Source organism: Buteo buteo, chromosome 26, assembly GCF_964188355.1.
Source record: "Buteo buteo chromosome 26, bButBut1.hap1.1, whole genome shotgun sequence".
In the NCBI taxonomy this organism is placed as follows: Eukaryota; Metazoa; Chordata; class Aves; order Accipitriformes; family Accipitridae; genus Buteo; species Buteo buteo.
In genome coordinates, this window is record NC_134196.1 from 6,187,648 (window position 1) to 6,200,279 (window position 12,632).

Sequence of the window (12,632 nt, forward strand, 5' to 3'; positions counted from 1 at the left end):
ACAGAATGTAAGAGAATTTGTTTTATATGTGTCCAGGTAGTTGTGTATTCTCCTTCTGGGAAGAAATGCGAGAAATCTCCTCAACAGAACAGTCTGCGGGATTGCTTACCTCAGTACTTTGATTTTTCAATTGACCTCTAGATACGGAGAGGTAAGGTAGTATTTTTAGCAACATCCAAAACGGGCAGGAGCCGGCAGTCTCTTTTGATTGCCTCCCTTTGAACAAGGAGAAAAATGTAACAGGCACTCAGGTAAGAAAGAAAGAGACAATGAAGCTCAGGCGAGCCACGATAATAACGTCGTTAGGGTGATTTATTTATTTGCCAGTCCTTGTGGGCTGTTTTGTGCTGACTTCATCCTGTCGCTTTAACCCTCTAGGCTCCGAACCACCTCGGGTCTGCAGCAGTAGCGGTACGCCAGCTTCCCCATCCCCTTTCTTTCGCAGCCCCGGCTGTGCCCGCAGTGGGATCCGAGCGGCGAGGAGGGAGAAGCCGGGTGTTGATGGCAGGCTGGGAGGACCTGAGCAGCCTGTGGCACAGCCGGCCGGTCACCCCAGCGAGATGCCCATCAGAGGGGCGGGTAGGATGTCAAAACAAGGCTGGAAAAACCACACGAACGGGCTAGAGGGCTACGCGTGGTTTACGGATGGGGATTTTTCACCGGGGGGTTGGGGGGGGATCTACTGCCTTGGGAGAGGAGAACCGCAGCCGGGGTCTTTTATTTCCAGTTCCACTCCCAGCCCCGTTACTCACTCCCAGCGTCTCCCTCGGGCTCAGACGCTCCTCACCCCGTTCACCGTCCTTTCCCGAAGACCCTCCGGCTGCAGACACGGCGAGGTGTGCCCCCCCCCCCCCAACCTGCGGCCCACCCCGGCCCCGTCCTCCCCGCGGGACCTGCCAGGGCTTCCCCCGTGGGGCGGCCAAACCCGACGGCAAGGGCCGGCCCCGCTCTTCCTCACACGCCCCGTTCCCGCCGCTCCGCACCTCAACGGCTCCCGCTTCACCCCCCCCCCCCGCGGCAAAGAGCCTCGCCCAAGGCCCCGCCGCCCGCCCTGAGGTGAGGGCCGCCCCTCACAGGGGCCGGGGGGGGTGGGTAGGTAGGTAGGTAGGTAGGCCTCTCCCGCCGCCGCTGCCGGGGGATCCCCCCCGCCTCAAGGCAGTCCCCGGCCCACGGGTGTGTGTGTGTGGGGAGGTGTGTGTGGGGGGGGGGGGGACAGGGCCCCCCCCTCACGCCGCCCCGCCCCGCCCCGCGCGAGCCGCTGGGTGGCAAAGTCACCGACCCCCGCGAAGCCCGCCGGGCTCCATCAAACGCCGCGGCCCCGCCCACCGACGTCATGGAAACAAGCGCGTCAGCCTCCACCGCCCCGCCAGTAGGGGCGGGGGCGAGGGGGCGGGGAGAAGCGCTGGGCCCCGCCCCTCCGTCGCCTATCAGTAGCCCCTCCCTCCCTCTCCCCCCCCCCCCCCCCATTGAAGACGCCGCACGTCGGGACCACCCCCCCCCACCTCCACCGGCTGCGCGAGGGGCCCCGTCACGTGACCGGCGCTCCGCAGGCGGTGAGGGGAGGGGGGGGGGGGGCTGCGGCGGCGGGAGCGAGTGAGTGACCGACCGAGCGGGGCGGGCGGAGGAAGGAGGCGGGCCGGGCTCGCTGCTCTCCCCGCTCCGCTCCGCCCTGGCCCGGTAGCGCCCGCCCGGCTCCTTGTAGCTGTTCTGCGGCGCTGGGGGGGGGGGGGGTTCGGCGGTGCTGACCGGGGGGGGGGGGTGGGGTGGGGAAAAAAGGAGGCGGGCGGGGAGCGGCGGCGGCGGATCGCTGGTTCCTGCCGGTGAGGCGACGGGGGCGGGGCGGGCGGTCCGCACCCTCCCCCCCCTTCCTCCTCCTCCTCCTCCTCCTCCCCCGGTGCCCCCCTCCCGCCTTCCCTTCCCTCCCCAATTCGGTCGCCGCTTCCCTCCTCCTCCTCTCCCTCCCTCCGCGGCCGCAGGGCGGGGGCGGCCGGGCCGTGGGCAGGGCCGGGGAGCGCGGGGACCTTGTGCGCTCGTCGAGCGGGCGGGCGGGCGGCGGCGGCAGGTTCACGGGCGCCTCGTCCCGGCCCCCCCCCCCCCCCGGTTGGGCGGCGGCGGCGGCGGCGGGGTCGGCCCGGCGGCAGCGAGGTAAGCGCGGCGGCGGTGCGCGGTGGGTCTCTCCTCCCGGCGGCAGGTGCAGCGTTGCTCCGTTCACCGCTGGGCAGCGGGCCGTGGTCGGGGTTCTCTCGGGGAAGCGGAGCGCTGGCGGGGCTTTCACCGGTTTTATTTTTTTTTTTTTTGCTTTTTTGGGTTTTTGGTTTTTTTTTTTTTTTTTTTTTTTCCTTCCCCTCGCAGGTAACCGGAGCGCTCACCTGGCCGCCGCCGTGCAACCGGGGCGCGGCGTGACCTTGAGGGCAGCGGGATGCGGGGCTGAGCCTCCCCGTGGGAACCGCAACCACCGGCCGCGGGCAGGGCCGGCACGCCGCGGCCCCGCAGACCCCCGGCCCGGTGGTGGCGGGTGGGTGGGAGACTGTAGGGAGATGGGGGGGGGGGAGGACGGCGGGGGGATTAAGGCGGTGCTCAGCCCCCGCCGGGTTAAGTAGCCGGGATTAGCCCGCTGCGGCTGCACGACACCGGCATCCCGGGAGCCTCTCCGCCGCCCCGCGGGGGCCGGGAGCCCGGCACCGGTGCAGTCCCCGTTGTCGTCTTGTCCCCCCCCCCCCCCGCCGCCGCCGCCGCCTCCTCCCTCCCTCGCCCGCCCGCCGCGCCCCCGGGGCGGTGTTTTTGTCCGCGGCCGGGTCGTACGGTTCTTTTCCCGTCGGAGCGGGCGGGCTGTTTTGATTTATCGATGCCTGACCGGGCTGCTCATCGACCGGTGCGGGTTGGGAAGGGATGCGGCGTCCCTGCGGGAACCGGGAAAGAAAAACCCTGGCCGGCTTCGCACCGCCGGTGAGAACGGAACGGCGGTGGGAAGCGGCTCCGACGGCGGCGGGGACCGCTTCGTCCTCGTCCCGGCGGTGCTCGTAACCTTTGGATGTGGCACCACGTGAGTTCGGGAGCGGAGCCGGAGCCGGAGCCTCCGCCGGGGGGATGGCTGGCGGCCGCCGGGCGCGGGAGGGAGCGCTCGCCGCTCACGGGTGGAAAGGAACGGAACGGAACGGGTGTCCGCGCCGCCCGGGCTTCCCCCGCCGAGCCTTGTCGGTAAAGGCTGAGGTCGGGAGGATTTAGGATTTCGGGAGGAAGGTCTTCGTGGAAAGGTCGTGGGGTCTTCCGGAGCGTGGCGTGGGGGGGGGTGTCTGCCCGAGCCCCCTCTTCCCTCTGGGAAGAGTTTGGAAATCGGGAGCGGTGGGTGAGTCTGTCCCGGGTTTTTCAGCCCGAGGGGCAACCTGTTTGCACGGCTGTAACAGGAGGCTGTGCAGTGCTGTGCGTGTTCCACGCTCGACGCAGACCCTTAGTAATACATGAATGTCTTTTTTTTTTTTACGTTTCGCTTTTTAAACTGCATGGGGGGGGGGGGAAGATGCACAGTAACAAGATTTCGGGGGCTTCTTTCTTGCCGTTTTAAGATCCCCATTACAGAAGTCCTTAAATACCTGTTACATACAGCATTCTTAAATGTGTAAGTTCAGGTGCTGCGGCTTTCATCTCGAGGTCTGTTCAAAAGGAACTGGTGATAACGCCTTGTGCCTTGCCTTAAACCCTCCTTCTGAGTCTCTGCTTGTGCTGGTATCTGGCTTAACAGTGTCTGAGGGGTGACTAGCTAGGTTAATACCCAAATCATTGTCCCTTAACGTGTCCCTTCTTGGAAGTGATGTCCCAAGCCAAATGGACCTGGGAAACATGTCTTGCATCTTTGGCGACTGACAATCTTGACTTGCTGAGGGGAGAAGTAGAGCGTGCTTTTGGAAAACCGCCGCCTGTCCAAAAGCTGCTGCATCTTTAAAACACTTGTGGGTCCCAATGAATTTGAGTTGAAATTGTGTTTTTTAGGTGCTTGAAAAGATCTTGGCTAGATAACTTGCCAACTCCTTGGTTCATCGTGAAGTGTATTCAGAAGGTGGTAACAGTAGCTATAGCTAGTGCTCCCCCCCCCCCCCCCAATGCATTTGTTGGAGCTTTTCAAGGATTTGTTCCAAACACCACAGATCATGAATTCCAACAGAGGTAAACTTGGGTATCTTTAAACTATTGGCTCTTTTGGCAGGAATAGCTTCCAATGTACTAGGACTTTAATACTTATGGCATAATGAATGGAAACTCTCTTGGTGTCAGTGGAAAAAGTGGTCACTGAATTCAGCGAGGAAAAAAAAACTCCGTACACTTCAATGTGAAATTTTCGGTCTGGAACAGCATCGTTGTGTCGTTCGGTGTATTGCTGCTCTTTCTGTTCGTTACGGTAACCCACCCAGGTTGGGTTATATGAAGAAAACGGGGATCCTGTGTTGTGTACAGAGGCGTGCAGGTTTTCCCAATCAATGTTGCTATCTCGGTGCTGAATTGCAACATTACTGCTTCAGTTCATTCAAAGAAAAATGCTGCTTACATGTGGGTAACTAAAATGATACAAGTCAAAACTAATTTTAAAGGGAATTGTGGCTGTACTGTGTATGCACACATACAGTGACTCACTATTGCATATTAAGCAGATGTGTTTGGGAACTTAAAGCAGAAAACAGGCTAGCGTTGGATAAACTGTATTGGTTTCTTACAAAGTTGCATCGCATACAGATAATGGTATAAGCAAAAGAACCCCATTCGTGTAATATACAATCAGCTAATAATCTGTGAGCGATCCTACCAATTAAACTGCCCTACAATCTAATGTTAGAATCTCATTTAGAAAGCGTCTCCTTCATGGACCACAATATAGAGAACTTCTGTCAGCTGTTAAAATCGAGAACCTCTAAACCATGTTGTGGAAGCTTAACAGGAAGCTAACAGGCTTGTAAATGTTCTGCAGCTCAGTCAAGAAGGTCTAGTAATTACCTTTTTTTTTTTTACTGTTTGAGTTTATTCAGAAAAGGATATGGTAAACTGGAGACAGTTATAAGATGAAGGTATTAAGAAGGAAGAAACGTAGGTTGGATCTGCTGAAGCCACCTCCAAAACAGATGCTTTGGAAGTAATAACTTTGCCAACGTTTAAGATTTAGAGCTGGGAACTCAATATTAACTGACAAGTTCAAAATGGACCTGGCAAAGCAATCAATAACATGCCATAGCAAGCAAGTCTCCCTTGACATAAGGGTGGACAAGATAACCTAAAGTATCTTCTAACTCAAATTTCTTCCATTAAGGTAGACTAAATATTAATGGCACTGAGCATTCTTTACCGCTGAAATGTGACCTCAGTGATGTCTTTCAGTGTTTGAACTGTTTATTTTAATATATGTTCTCTTCTGTTTTTAAAGGGGAAATAACACTAGTGCAACAAGGATGCGCATTTTGCTCGGAGATGAAGTCAGGTTTCAGTTAGCAAAATTTAATCTAACGCGGGATAATGAACAGCCATGATTAGCCCAGGGCATTTAAATATATTCTGAGAAATAAGGAAGACTACTTGAATCTATAGCAGATTTTGTTATAGAAAAGCATGCTTACTTTCCTCCAAAAGGATCAATAAAATTGCAATAATATTCTTAAATTTGTACTCTTTGGTATCCTCAACTTGTCTTAAAATGAATAATAATAATAATAAAACTTGTTAAAAGCTGCTGTTCAGGAGATAATAATCTTGCTCTGGAGAGTATTTTAATTAAAAATTAGATAAAATCTAGGGGTTGCAGTACTGTGTCTGAAAAGCTAAGATTAGCTCTGCCTGCTGGCTTGCTATAGTGTGTGCAACAGTCTCAAGCAGGTTGGTTTTTTTTTTTATTCAAACCTGTTGAATTTTCTCTTGAAGGCATCATTTTTATTTCTCCATACAAAGTTGACTGATGGAAGAACAAGGAGGGCAGTGGACATGAGGTGATACAGTTGCCCGTTTGAAAAAGAAAAGTAAACGTAGGATGATTTATGTAGAGGATGGGTATTTCTCACAAGCATTAAGGATTAACTCAAAATAGTTTGTCTTTAGATTTAGATTTCTTCACTTTTAAATAACTGTCACTAATGTTAGTTTTTCCCTAGCTTTGGGTTCAAATAAAGAACTAATTCACTAAAGAACTAGTTCACTAATTGCACAGCAGAGTGATAAAAAATAAAGAAGGAAGGAAGGATTTTTTTGTTCGTGAAGCCCCCCCCCACATTTGTATCCGCATGTAAAAACTAAAAAGGTGTTAAGTGCCTCTGAAATAGGGCAGCTGCATACAGAAGATGGACGCAATGATAATAAGCAGTATAGAAGGAGGATTTTTGTGGGGTGACATGTACAGTGAAATCAACAGGCAAAATATTAGACTAACCCATCCTGGAACAGTCACATCTTTTTTACACCAAATGTAATTTTAACACAAGTACGTGGTATCGTCCGGTTTGTCTTTTATTTCTAAAATATCAGGCTTTCAAATACAGTTTATAAAAATGAGTTTCTAGTTTTCATGACAGGTTTCACTTGATACGAACAGTAAATTTGAGGGATCTGCCTGTTCAGGCTATTCATATTCCAGTAAACATTATGAAAGTGATTGCTGCTGCCACTTATAAATCTTATTCTAACTGACAGATGACAGCAGGAGGTGTTATTAGTTTAATTTTGCTGAATTGCAAAGTAGACATGAGTCTTTCTCAGTTGGTATTTCAAAGGTCTGGTGGGAGAAGAAATGTAAAGAAAATGTAGGAGGCGGGTTTTTTTTTTTAAAAAAAAAAAAAGGCCCAGAAATAGCTCTGAAAATAAATCCAAATTCTTTTTGTCCAGTAAAAGATAAGATGTAACTTGCTGTTACAAGACAGACAAGCAACATCTGCCTTGCCTTTGGAGGGGAATGGACTGAGGAAGAGGGTATACCCTCCCCTTACTGCTGTTTGCAGCTGTACTGTGCAGTTAAGGAGAGCATGGATGCATTTTGAGGATGACAGCCTCATTGATAAGCTTTGAGGCCGGCTACTAAGTCGGGCTGGTTTTGCCACTTAAAGTATGACCGGTCTCAGCAGTGGGGGTAGTGTTGGCTTATCGCTGGCTATTTTCTGATACTGCTTTGGAGGAGAGAGCTAGGTAAGTTCCTGCATGGACTCCTACTTACACTGAACTTCAGTGGTCTGCCTGTCTCAGTTTTTTTAATATTGCTTACGAGCTGGATGCCGCCTTAATTCCCAGCGAGCACAGGAAACACCGTGTTCTTAAAACACACTTCTGTGGAGCCTATCACTTGTAATCTGCTACCCTTACTTGTGCCCTTATATTCACAGAAAGATAAGGTGGCAGCAGGGAATACAACACTATTGGGTTCTGACCACTTGGTGTACAGTGTCTGGTCTACGAAGAGGAGGCCTGGGATGTACCGTTCTCTGCGTAGTCGATAGCGACAAACCCCGTCTCAAGGCAGAAAGGATGATTCGGCTGCTCTTGCTTTCAGTAACTACCTAACTTCGTGGGACTCGACCCAAGGTTCACAGTGGTGTACTCTTTTTCTGTTTGTCTTAGGTCTTCATCGAAACGCAAACTTTGGTATTCATTTTAAGGTTTTTGAATCCGAGGTGATCTTTATCACCTTCACAATACATGCACCAGTGGAAGAAAAATGAAGTGCTCTTTTCGCTGGAATGTTACAGTTGTGCCGTGCTCTTACATAGAGATCACACAACCATTTTTGCACTTGTTATTCGACAAGTGACTGGTGGCTTGTCCATGTGGATCTTTCAGGATTGCTTCTGCGTCTATGCAAATACAAGGATGTGTTGCTTGCGGTGTGTACTTTGGCTTCCTGAACTACTGCATTTCTAATGAAATTGAGGCGTCTTGGGTCTTATGTGATAACAAATTTCTTAAAAAAAAAAAAAAAAAAAAAAAGACACCCCATAGCTGTATGAGAGAATAAACTTCATTTGCAAATAAGATCGGAATATCTATCTGGATTTAAAACCAATAAAAAAACCCTGATGTCTCTTCTTCCTCCTTTTCCCGTATGGAGCTATTAGCTGTGTTTGGTGGAATTTTTCCACCATAGAAAGGAAGGACCATAGTGCTATGCTCTTCATTGAAATAAGGAGCTTAGTCACTAGCAGTAAAGTAGTCTTGTAGCTACTGCAAGCTTATTTTATGAATACTTGTAGAATATTATAAAAAAGTGAAGAGGCCACCGTGACTCTCCAAAAGCTTGGAAAACATTTGGTTTTATATGGTAGGTGTTTCAAGGGATGTGAGTCTTTCAAGTCCTGATCAGAAGACTTGCTAGTTACTTCTGTTCATATAAGATGTTTGATTGCTTTTTTAATATTCTGAAGTTATGGCACACATTTCTCATGGTCCTCTGAAGCTGCTGTGCTGATCAGCATAGTCCAAGAGACTGCGAGGACAGCGAGACAGCTTTGTTTGTACTTGCCTATTTGGCTTGTCACTGTGAGTGGAAAGTTTCATGGGGTGGCTGAGGTGGCCTGGTAGCTACTTTCATTTCACCCTGTCCTGGGCTGCTCAATAACTTCCCCCTCCATCTCTGCTCCTTTGCATCTCCTTGCTGCGCCAGTAGATGATTTGTGTTACACAATCCTTGTGCACAGACTGGGATCTCCAAGGCGGGAGGCGAGGCTCGTAGGAGGGAAGCGGCACGAGTCTTCGGATCGATGGTGTGGGAACGTTCTTCCTTGCGTGGTCATCACGTGAAACCATTCCCTAGAGAGTATTAACCTTTTCGTGTAGAACTTGAAGTTATTCTTCTGACAGTAGATTGGAGAGTAGTTTTGAGTGCCAGCCTTCAACTAATGGCTCTCCAGAAAAGATGATTTGGATCTATGCATAGAGATCTTTGCACTAAGTAAAATATTAAAAAATATTACAACAGATTAGCTACATGCCTAGGTGGTTTCTGATACTGCAGCAGTGGAGGAAATGAAAAGTTGCTTGTCATATTGTGTGTCCAGACTTGCTTTCTGAGGTTTTCTACGTGGGTAAGACTGAGGAGATAGTAACAAGAAATGGGTAGAAAAGATGACAGGTATGGCTAACCTTAAATTATTTGTGAAAGGGTAGTATTTTTGAACCTCTCCTGGCTATTTAGAGACTAAAGCAGGATTGTAATATGCATATTGAGCAGGAGTTTTTTCACTTTCATCTAGGTGCAACTGCTATCACTGTTGATATTGCACTTTAACTTGCTTTATGTCACTTGGGTCTGCCAATTTTTATTCGCTCAGGAATGAAGCTGGTGCAAAACTTCATGAAGCCTATGGAATAACAATGCAAATCAATACATAAGTTAGAGCAGTGTCTAGCAGCCTCATTCTGGTGAGGTTGTGTGAAACATAAAATGATTTAAACTGGCTGGCAGGATCTGTGCCAGACAGCTTTCAAATGTACATAGTTGAGACTGACAGCTGGAGAGGGTAGGTGCTCTACCGCTGCTAGCACAACTGATTTACTTCTGCTTTATTAACAGCTCCAATCATTTCAGCTTGTGTTCACCTACTTCAGCTCTGAAATCCATGTAGTTAACAGCGGCTGCGATTTTCGCGTTCTGCAATGAGCTTGCTTTGCATAGTGAAATGTCTTAACGTCTACACAAAGCCTGATTTCAGACTTTCTGCTGGTGATAGGTAGATTTGGCTGCGGTGATTGCAGATCTAGGGGTTTGTTTCTAAACTGGAGCTGTGCTTCTAAAGCGAGTTGAAAGAGGTTTGGTAATAAAGCACTAAATTATCTAGGACTTGAGAAAAGCATGGTCTCTTACCTTTCAGATTTCTTTTTTTTTTGCATGTTAGTTGGTTTCTGTTAGTGGAGGCACTCGTAGCGGAGCTATCCTTCAGATGAGAGACGGCTGCTCATGGTGCCTACCAGGATACAGGGACCTTTTGAAAGAGCTTTAGTACAAACACACACTTCCAAAAATGAAATACCAGCATATAAAGCAGTGGTACTTACTAAGGATATTGTCTGCTTGTGAATGAACAATTCACGTGTGGTTTATTTTTTTTCCTTGTTGATCCTGGTGTTGCTGGGCACTGGACAGCAGCACCTCAAGCTGTATTACCAAAACCATTCAGAAAAGGTTGTCTTGGTTATGCAAAGTCTGACGCCCTAAAGCTGCGATGTGAAATTAAGCTATCTCAAAGCACAGGAAATCAGTTTACCAGATGGAAAAATACAAGGGGTAGATGCTTGAGGGGAGTACTTTATTTTTATTTTCTGGGAGGATACTGTAGTAACATTTTTGGTAAGTGGACTACTCACTCCAAAACTGAAACACTGAATTTGCATAGGCTGGAAGATTAATGTTCTCATGCTATTGTCAAACCTAAAGCTAGAGAAATGAATATGGAGAATAAAGCTATATATAACCACAGGCAAAACGCTTTCAACTGGACGAAGTAAATACATGTTACTCTGAGGCAGTAATCATAAACCAGGCTTGTTTCAAGCTCCTGACGGGAGTTGCCAAAGGCCCCTCCTGAGCATTACTGAGCTGGCAAAGTAAAAACCCTAACGAAGGGCTTTCCTCTTCGCTGTGACGGGCAGGGGTAGCTGGAAACGGCGGTGCGTGGGTGCTGGATTGTGGTGGTAGGGCTGCCGGGGGGGGGGTCTAGATCCCTGGGGGTGAGGGTGAACAGGAAAGTGGGGTATGCTGGGGCTGGAGGAGGAGGAGGAGGAGGAAGAGGAGGGCTGGAGGAAAGGTCTTGGCCACGCTGGCTAGACAGGGGAGCCTGAGTCAGCAGCAGGGTTCTCCTGTGCTGGCGAGGACATCGGCAGGTTCTCGACCTCCATCGTGCTCGCGAGGCCGCATCCAGAACGGCGTCCTGTTTTTGCACCTCTCCTGACAGGGAGAGGCTGGCAGAGGGTCACTAAGCCGGTTAGAGGATGGGCAAGGCGGCTTTGCTTGACGTGGAAGGGAGGAGGGACCCTGGTGATGGTCTTCAGCGGGGCCTCACAGAGAAGGTGCAGCCAGGCTCTTCTTTGTCCCGGGATGAACGTGGGGGTGAGGAGAAGAGCTCCCACGATTGACTTGGGCTGGTGAGGCCTGGAAGGGAGTAGTCCCCATCGCCCCTGTGACCTTCTGGGGGAACCGCCGGCATGGTTCCTCATCGCTGGTCCTCATCGAGGGCTGTCCCCTGACCTTGAGGTCGGGTGAGCGTCGGTGCTGGCACAGGCTGGGGCGCAGGACTGTACCTTCAGGCAGTAGCGGAGGCTCGGATATTCCTAAACTAACTGTGAAACCACATCCTTCCTCTTGCATGTGCCTGCTCTGACATGGTAGTGCAGCTGCTTGATAGGCGAGTTCAGCCGACTGCGCTTAAATTCAGCAGAGCAATCCTGGCCACTTACATAAACACCTTAAAAAAAACCTGAAATTTGTCACTCCGGGCCTCTTCTGTTGTTGAAGAGACGCAAGCGCATCTAAGATAAGATTCACGTGACTATTTTAGATCGCGTCCTAGGAGGCTAAATTTAATCTTTCCGCGGAGAAGCTATTATGTACCCATTGCTTATTTAATAAATAAATAAATAGAAAGCCTGAAGTGCCTACCTTAGATATAGTTGTTACCATTTGATCAGGTGAATCTCAGGTGCGATGGGAGGAATGTAAACTTGTAACCCGTGGAATGCAAACAGGCTTCAGAACTTCAGTTCTGACCTCCAGGTGGTGAGAGGAGAAGGGGTTAGGGAAGAGCACAACTTCAGCATTGGCTTCTAAAAAAGCTCTCGCATCTGCTGCCATGCTGTCTGTTGCTAATTATTGAAGTACTAAATCTCAGGGAGTGATTAATACTGGAATCAGTAATTGTTTGGCTGTGTTCTAAATGTAAGGTCTTCAACTTTTCAGGTGAAAAACTGAGATAACAACAAACCTTCGTAGATCCTTAAAGGCAGCTGTAGTAATTTTAAAGTGTAAAATTCTGTGGAATTTGCTGTAGAAACTTATCCAAGAGGAAAAGTGCTCCAAATATACTCATGTTTCAAGGGGCTTTTCAGTCCTTCCCCCCACCCTACCTACTCTCTATAAATAGATCACGTGTTTTAACCTGCTGATTAGAAGCCTAATGTCAGTCTCTCAGATGTAAAAGGTATTATAAACATAATTATTTGGGAGCTTAATGAGGCTCCAGTTGCAGGATGAATTAGAGTTGTGGTATCATACTCAACCAATAAATTGCTTTGTGAATTTTTGGCATTCACCTTGCTTATACCACCTGTTCAAGACTTTGTTGTCATAAATTCAGTCACGTCTTTTGACAAATGCATCTTTCCTGCAAGCACGGTTTCACGTTTGCTTGACTCAAGCAGGTTCATTGTAGTTCTGTGCCCTGTTCTGAGTTGGCACTGGTATTGGATTATCTGTGTGGTGAGTCCGGTTAGATAACCAGTCTGCCTGAAAAACAGCATTTTTCCTATCTGGATCAGCTTCTCGTGTATCTGCAGAAACTTTGCTGTTGTCACAAGAGACGGCAATAACTTGGGGAAGGGCAGGATGATCAGAGTGGTCGGGACACATCCTGATACTTGGGCATCATCATGTTTGTGATGGAAGAGGCAGGGCTTCTGCTGCTGGG

The 12,632-nt window shown here is 49.6% G+C and overlaps 1 protein-coding gene across 4 annotated transcripts in view; it reads left to right on the forward strand.

The window, feature by feature from the left end:
* The first annotated feature begins 1,713 nt into the window (after window positions 1-1,713).
* Window positions 1,714-12,632, forward strand: part of ATP2B1 (ATPase plasma membrane Ca2+ transporting 1) — a 62,254-nt gene continuing 51,335 nt past the window's right edge. Inside the window, exon 1 of one of the 4 annotated variants that reach the window (XM_075058169.1) lies at window positions 1,714-1,820. The gene's annotated coding sequence lies outside the window, so the exon portion shown is untranslated. Of the gene's footprint in view, window positions 1,821-1,922; window positions 2,146-12,632 lie in introns of those variants that run through there. The other 3 variants (XM_075058171.1, XM_075058168.1, XM_075058170.1) reach the window with 3 other exon arrangements.